The 7,519-nt window shown below is 46.0% G+C and overlaps 1 long non-coding RNA gene across 1 annotated transcript; it reads left to right on the forward strand.

Annotated features, from left to right (window-relative positions):
- Positions 1 to 229: 229 nt before the first annotated feature.
- On the forward strand, positions 230 to 3,441 carry LOC137453730 (uncharacterized). Its single transcript, XR_010990449.1, has 3 exons — positions 230 to 274; positions 2,327 to 2,465; positions 2,875 to 3,441. It is a non-coding gene; the product is annotated as an uncharacterized lncRNA (long non-coding RNA).
- The last annotated feature ends 4,078 nt before the right edge of the window (positions 3,442 to 7,519 follow it).

Genomic DNA, 7,519 nt, shown 5'->3' on the forward strand with positions numbered 1-7,519 from the left:
GAGGTAAAAATAATCTATCTCTAGGTATGACTGGATTATACAAGGACACATTGACATTCTATACATCTTATGAATATGCAAAGCATGGTATCTTCTGTACTATTATATCAGCTTGCCAGATAGGGTGGCATGCTTGCGAGACCCTTTGTCCCAGAAGCAGGAGGCCGAAATGGATTTTCAAGTCAATTTCCTTGTATGTACCCCTCTCTTTTTTTCTATTTTTCCCCAAGGAAGGTTGGTACAGATTTGCTCTTTCCCTTCAAGATGGAATTATGTAAGTACCATCCTACACATGCTAGATATTATCTTCTAGAGTTATAGGTTACATCTTTCTGCAGTCTATCCACTCATATTCCTATTGACGTTGTCCTGCTTGCCTAAACAAAATGTGCTAGACTTATTTACATGTTATTGCTTTTATTAGTTTATTCTGTAGGAGACTTCTATATTAAATATTTGTCTATAAGTGTGTGTGATTTAAAAGTATGTTTAATTTTGAATTTGGAAGAATTACTCTCTTCTCCACACACAGCCTATGGAAAATCCTGTTGCAGAGACACAGTCAATTGCTGCTAAATTGGAATCCACATATTTCTTCCAATAATTTTTTAATATTACAGAGACATACAGCTTCTACTTGAAAGAATCTATCCTCTAGTTCATGGAGGATAGTTATTGACCATATCTAAAAAGGAAAATCTCCTGGATTTAATAAGAAAAGAAAAATAAAACCAAACCAACCAAAAAAAATCATGAAAACAATATCTATTTTACAATATTAACTGAACAGCATTTGACTACATAGAATCAACCAGGTTGGAAAAGACCTCAGAGATCATTAAGTCCTACCTATTACCTGACAACTTGACATGGCTTCAAGTGCCACATCCAATCCTTTTGTGAAGACCTCCAGAGATGGTGACTCCATCACCTCCCTGGGCAGCGCATGCCAAGGGTTAACGACTCTCTCTGTGAAGAACTTTCTCCTCACCTCGGGCCTAAACTTCCCCTGGCACAGCTTGAGATTGCATCCCCTTTTTCTGGTGCTGGTTGCCTGGGAGAAAAGACCAACCCCCAGCTGGCTACAACCTCCCTTCAGGTAGTTGTAGACAGCAATAAGGTCATCCCTGAGCCTCCTCTTCTCCAGGCTAAACAACCCCAGCTTCTCCGCATAGGGCTTGTGCTCAAGACTTCTGCCCAGCCTCATTGCCCTTCTCTGGTCACATTCATGTATCTCAATGCCCTTGTTAATTCATATTTGGTCAAGCTTCTTAATCAATGTATGGTTTCTGAAGAGGACTCTGTCCATTCCTCCTTTGGTCTCAAAACATGGGTTCCTGAATCTAGTTCCAGAACTCGGCTCCTGAATCCAGTTCCCATCTGCTGCTGAGTCTCTCTGGGATTTCCCCGGTGCCTGCCCACAGCATCAGTGGTGATGGTGGCACGGTTGCCATCAGGGGTTGGGTTCAATACTGGGATTGTATCTCTGTATCTATCTCATTCCATTGTTCTTATTTCCACCCCAGATGATTCAGTTTCTTTCCCAATCCATCAGTTGCTCTCCCATCTTCCCTTTCTTATCCCTTTGGAGATGGAGAAGAGTTCAAAGATAGCATCTGTCATTTGTCTGGTGGCCAGCCCTGCCCTAACCCTTGACATTAGGACATGAGAGAGGAGTCTAGTGGCTGCTCAGAGCACCAAATGCATTGAGGGGTTGAGCCATTGGTCCCTCACTCTCTCAAATGTTTTGCTTAATGCAAAAGAAAAAAGAAAGCAGATAAATTATATAATGCATACTCTTATTTCCTTCTTGAAAGGGAAGAATATTCAGTCTACTCTGCACCAGCAGAGACTCATCCTTGTAAGAACAAACAACATGTAATCATCTACCAAGAGAAGGGAATGATGTGCTGCCTTCTGTCTGGATTGCCAGCAATTTGCCTGGGGAAGCTGTGTGCTTGTTTACTTGAATACTTGATATGTGAATATTGTCCTTCCAAGACAGGCAGAATTGCCAGGGAGAAGATATTCTTACCCCTGAGAAGATGATGATCGGCCCTTTTAACCTAACAGCTTGTTTCTGTCAGTGGCAGGGCTGGTGACCTCCCAAAGCACATGCAAAATCAACCTCTTTGCCAGCTTTTTGTGTGATTTTCCTTTAGTCACAGTGTGACATTTTGCCTGCATCCCAGCTCAGGTAGCAGTTGCACTTGTAATTTCTCTCAAGTAGCTTGGCTGCTGGGTTATGTTTATTCATGTCAAGTTCTGATTATTATTTGTTCTTTTTTTTCCTCCTTTCTTATCCCTGTGTCCTACCCTTCCTAAGCAATCTAAATGAAAAATCATCTCAGGAGAAATTCAGTTTACTAATGGCAGGCGGTAAGGCCACGTGAGGAGGACATACAGAGCCTGAAAAACAACGACAAAAAAAATCAACCAAACATATAATCCCTGCCAAAACCTGGGTAAGTAATTAATCAACAGGATGTGGGCACCAAAACCTTTAAGAAAACCCCAACCTACTACCCAGCAAATAAGACCAATTAGCAGACCTGCAATGCATGAACCAGAGAGAAGAGGAAACATTCTGAGGTTTCGTTTGCTGATCTTCTGGGCATGATGTAACACCAGCCTGGAGAAATATGTGCTTTTATGTGCAAAAAGACAGGAGGAGATGAGAAAGTAGCTCCTCTGATGGATTTCCTGATTGCACTGTACCCCCCAGAGTGTAAAGATTGGTATTTTTATTGTTTTGTCCACTATCCTGGCCAGAAATTTAATGGCTATCATTTACAGAGATGATAGGATATTTAATTTCCAGAACAGGTTTCTTTTGATTCACTCTTCTTTTATTTTTCCTTCTTTTAACTTTAGCTTATATCTAATCTTCACCATCAATATCTGTATATAGAAGAGATCTTTCTACACCCTGATCAATGGAAAAAAAAAAATGGAACTCATAATGAATTAACTTTAGGCAGCACTGAAGCATCGCAGTAATTCTCCATTGGAAGTTCTGTCTCCTGAATTCTGAAGGTCAAAGGCTGAAGGCTATGTGACCTTCAAGATATGTTTTTCTAACTTGCTTTCCTCAGGCTACAAACTTAGGCAGTTCTTTTTCACATCTGTGCAGCCACACAAAGAGCCATTTACCCAAATGTCACTGTATCTGACAAGGAGGAAGAATTTCCAAGTTCTGTTGATTTTTTTTCTACTGTAAAAATCGTTCTTGAGTGAGCACAACCCTCGCTAGAGGAGTCATCCCTTTGTGTTGACTCAAAACTACACTGGAAATCAGTGCACTGATGCTTGTTGACCATCACAAAATTTAAATAACCTCTGGAACACATCAAGGAAAATTAAAAAGGGACTGATGTTACACACTGTGCATAAAGGTTATAAAAAAACTTGCCACTAGGGCCAAGCATTTGTAAATGAGGCACAAAAGCTAAATAAAGGATATGAAAAAAGGAAGGTTTGTTACTCCTATTTTAATGATGGGCTGTGAAGATAGGGAAGGATCATGTGATTTTTCCAAGGTTATGCACTGGCAGACAGAGAAGAGTTGGGCAGAGGGGAACCTCATGAAGTTCAACAAAGGCAAGTGTAGGGTCCTTCACATGGAGAGAAATAAACCCCTTTCACCTGTACAGGTGATGGATTGACCTGGTGGAAAGCAGCTCTACAGAGAAGGACCTGGGAGTGATGGTGGACAGAAAGTTCATCATGAGCCAGCATTGTGCCCTCATGGCCAAGAAGGCCAATGGTACATTAAGAAGAGAGGCCAGCAAGACAACTCCTCCACTCTGCCCCAGTCAGGCCACATTTGGAGTATTGTGTCCAGTTCTAGGTTCCCAAGTTCGAGAGACACGAAACTCCTGGAAAAAGGCCAGCAGAGACTACAAAGATACTGAGTGGAGAACCTCTGTGAGGAGGAAAGGCTGAGACACCTGGGGAGCTTTAGCCTGGAAAAGAGCTCTTGAGAGGGAATCCTCTCTTTTTTGTTCAATATCTAAAAGATGGAAGTCATGAGGATGGAGCTGGGCTCTTTTCAGTGGTGCCCAGTGATGAGACAATAGTCAGTGGCTACAAACTAGAGCACAGGAGCTTTCACTTGAATTTAAGGAAAACCTTCTTGACTTTAAGTATGCTGGAACCCTGGACCAGGTTGCCCAGAGAGGTTGTAGTGTCTCCTTCTCTGGAGAGACTCAAAACCCACCTGAACGTGATCCTCTGTAACCTGCTCTAGGTGAAGCTGCTTTACCAAGAAAGTTGAACTACTTGTTCCCCAGATGTCCCTTTCAACCTCTACCATGCTGTGATTCTGTAATGAGGAAAGTGGTAACCACCCTGAATTTCCCTACCAGTACAAAGCAAAATTCTTTTTTTATTTCTTTTTTTTTCTTCACTTAGAGATCTATTTTCCATTTCAAATGGATTTAAAGGAACAAATTACATATTGCTGCTTAACTCCCAAATCTGCTTCTACACGTTGAAGTAATTTCCTTCAGCAGCTTGTACCCCTCTTCTGAGAGATGAGAGAGAAGGGGCGGGGGGGGGGGGGAAGAGAAATTCAACTCTTTCCTGTTCCCTCATTTCCAGTTCTGTGGGGATCTGAGCTGAAGACTCCACAAAGTTAGTCTGTGTCTGCCAAGAAGAAAAGCAAAGCACAAAGCAGAATTTCCTCTTCATGTTCTGCAAAGAGGCATTTGAATTGAGTACTTCCTACGCTTAGTTTTTGCAGAGGAAGGATGTCCCAAACAGTATTGGCTTCCAGTAATCCCAGTAAAAGAATCCCAGTTCTGCTAATAGCCCAGCAAACATCCTTAGCTCAGCTGCCTTACTTATCACATTGAATCTGAGCTGCAACCAATTGATACCCTGCAGCATGGACAGTCCATGCATAAGTCAGGCTGACAACCCCGATGGAGGCATACTCATGTCTCAACCTCTCACTTCCTAGTAATCACACAGTATCACAGTATCACAGTATCACCCAGGTTGGAAAGGACCTCGAGGATCATCGAGTCCAACCTGACACCGCAGACCCCATGACTAGACCATGGCACCAAGTGCCACGTCCAATCTCCCCTTGAACGCCTCCAGGGTCGATGACTCAACCACCTCCCTGGGCAACCCATTCCAATGCCGAATGACTCGCTCGGTGAAGAACTTCCTCCTCACCTCGAGTCTGAACCTCCCCTGGCGCAGCTTGAGACTGTGTCCCCTTGTTCTGGTGCTGGTTGCCTGGGAGAAGAGGCCAACTCCCTCCTGGCTACAACCACCCTTCAGGTAGTTGTAGAGGGCAATAAGGTCACCCCTGAGCCTCCTCTTCTCCAGGCTAAACAATCCCAGCTCCCTCAGCCTCTCCTCATAGGGCTTGTGTTCAAGGCCTCTCACCAGCCTTGTTGCCCTTCTCTGGACACGCTCAAGTGTCTCAATGTCCTTCTTAAACTGAGGAGCCCAGAACTGGACACAGTACTCAAGGTGCGGCCTAACCAGAGCAGAGTACAGGGGCACTATGACCTCCCTGCTCCTGCTGGCCACACTATTCCTAATGCAGGCCAGAATGCTATTGGCCCTCCTGGCCACCTGAGCACACTGCTGGCTCATATTCAGGTGGCTGTCGATCAGCACACCCAGGTCCCTCTCTGTCTGGGAGCTCTCCAGCCACTCCGACCCCAGCCTATAGCTCTGCATGGGATTGCCATAGCCAAAGTGCAGCACTCGGCACTTGGACTTGTTGAAAGCCATCCCATTGGACTCTGCCCATCTTTCCAGTCGGTCGAGGTCCCTCTGCAGAGCCTTTCTACCCTCTAATTGACTAACATCTGCCCCTAACTTTGTGTCATCTGCAAACTTGCTGATGACTGACTCTACCCCTTCATCCAGATCATCAACGAATATGTTGAAGAGGACAGGGCCCAGCACTGATCCCTGGGGGACACCACTGGTGACTGGCCTCCAGCTGGATGCGGCACCGTTCACGACCACTCTCTGGGCCCGGCCCTCCAGCCAGTTCCTAACCCAGCACAGAGTGTAGTGGTCCAATCCACAGGCTGACAGCTTAGTCAGCAGTTTGCTGTGGGGGACGGTGTCAAAGGCCTTGCTGAAGTCTAGGTAGACCACATCCACAGGCCTCCCCACATCCACCAGGCGGGTCACCTGATCATAGAAAGAGATCAGGTTGGAGAGGCAGGATCTGCCCTTCCTGAATCCATGTTGGCTGGACCTGAGCCCTTGGCCATCCTTCAGGTGCGCAGTTATTGCTGCCAGGATAATCTGCTCCATCACTTTCCCTGGCACTGAGGTCAGGCTGACTGGCCTGTAGTTTCCAGGTTCCTCCATCCGACCCTTCTTGTGGATGGGGACCACGTTGGCCAGTTTCCAGTCATCTGGGACCTCACCAGTGAGCCAGGACTGGAGGAAAATGATGGAGAGTGGCCTAGCTAGCACATCCGCCAGCTCTCTCAGCACCCTAGGATGGATCCCATCTGGTCCCATGGACTTGTGGATATCCAAGTGGCTCAGCAGGTCCCGAACTAACTCCTCATGGATTTCCAGGGTATTACTCTGCTCCCCGACCCCAACGCCCAGCTCCGGAGACCACTCGTCCTGAACTCCTGCCTTGCTGTTAAACATTGAGGTAAAGAAGGTGTTCAGGACCTCAGCTTTATCCTCATCCTCAGTAACTGTGTTCCCCTCCAGGTCCACTAGGGAGTGCAGGTTCCTCCTGCCCTTCTTCTTATTGTTAATATATTTATAAAAATGCTTTTTATTATCTTTGACTGAGGTGGCCAGCTTCAGTTCCAGCTGGGCCTTAGCCTCCCTAATTTTATTCCTACATAATCTAACAGCTTCCTTGAACATACCTCGAGAAGCCTTCCCCTCCTTCCAAAGGTGATACAGCCTCCTCTTCCCCCTTAAATCCTCCAGGAGCTGCTTGCTCATCCAGGCTGGTCGCCTTCCCCGCCGGCTTGCCTTCCGGCACATGGGAACCGCCAATTCCTGTGCCTTCAAGAGCTCCTGTTTGAAGTAGGTCCAACCCTCCTGAACCCCTTGGTTCATGAGGGCTGGTACCCAGGGGACTTTGCAGACAAGTTTTTTAAATAGGCTGAAGTTCGCCCTTCGGAAGTCCAAGGTGGAGGTTCTGTTGGTGCTCCTCCCAATCTCCCTGCATATTGAAAACTTCACTATCTCGTGGTCACTGCACCCTAGGCAGCCTCCCACGATCACATCTCCCACCAGCGCTTCCCTATTGCAGAACAGCAGGTCAAGCAGAGCCTGTCCCCTGGTAGGCTCGCTTAACAGCTGTGTCAGGAAGCAGTCCTCCATTCGCTCCAGGAATCTTCTGGACTGCCTCCTCCCTGCTGAATTAAGTTCCCAGCAGATATCTGGGAGGTTGAATCAAAGAGATGGTAGCAGATTTTTTTTTTCCCCTTACTGGAGATGAATATGGATGCAGAAAAACAATAATGTGATCAATATTCAGGGAGCTGGGAAGGTAGACTGAATGGTC

This window comes from Melanerpes formicivorus, unplaced genomic scaffold (assembly GCF_026170545.1).
Source record: "Melanerpes formicivorus ecotype bairdi unplaced genomic scaffold, bMelFor1.0.p_v2 SCAF_71, whole genome shotgun sequence".
In the NCBI taxonomy this organism is placed as follows: domain Eukaryota; kingdom Metazoa; phylum Chordata; class Aves; order Piciformes; family Picidae; genus Melanerpes; species Melanerpes formicivorus.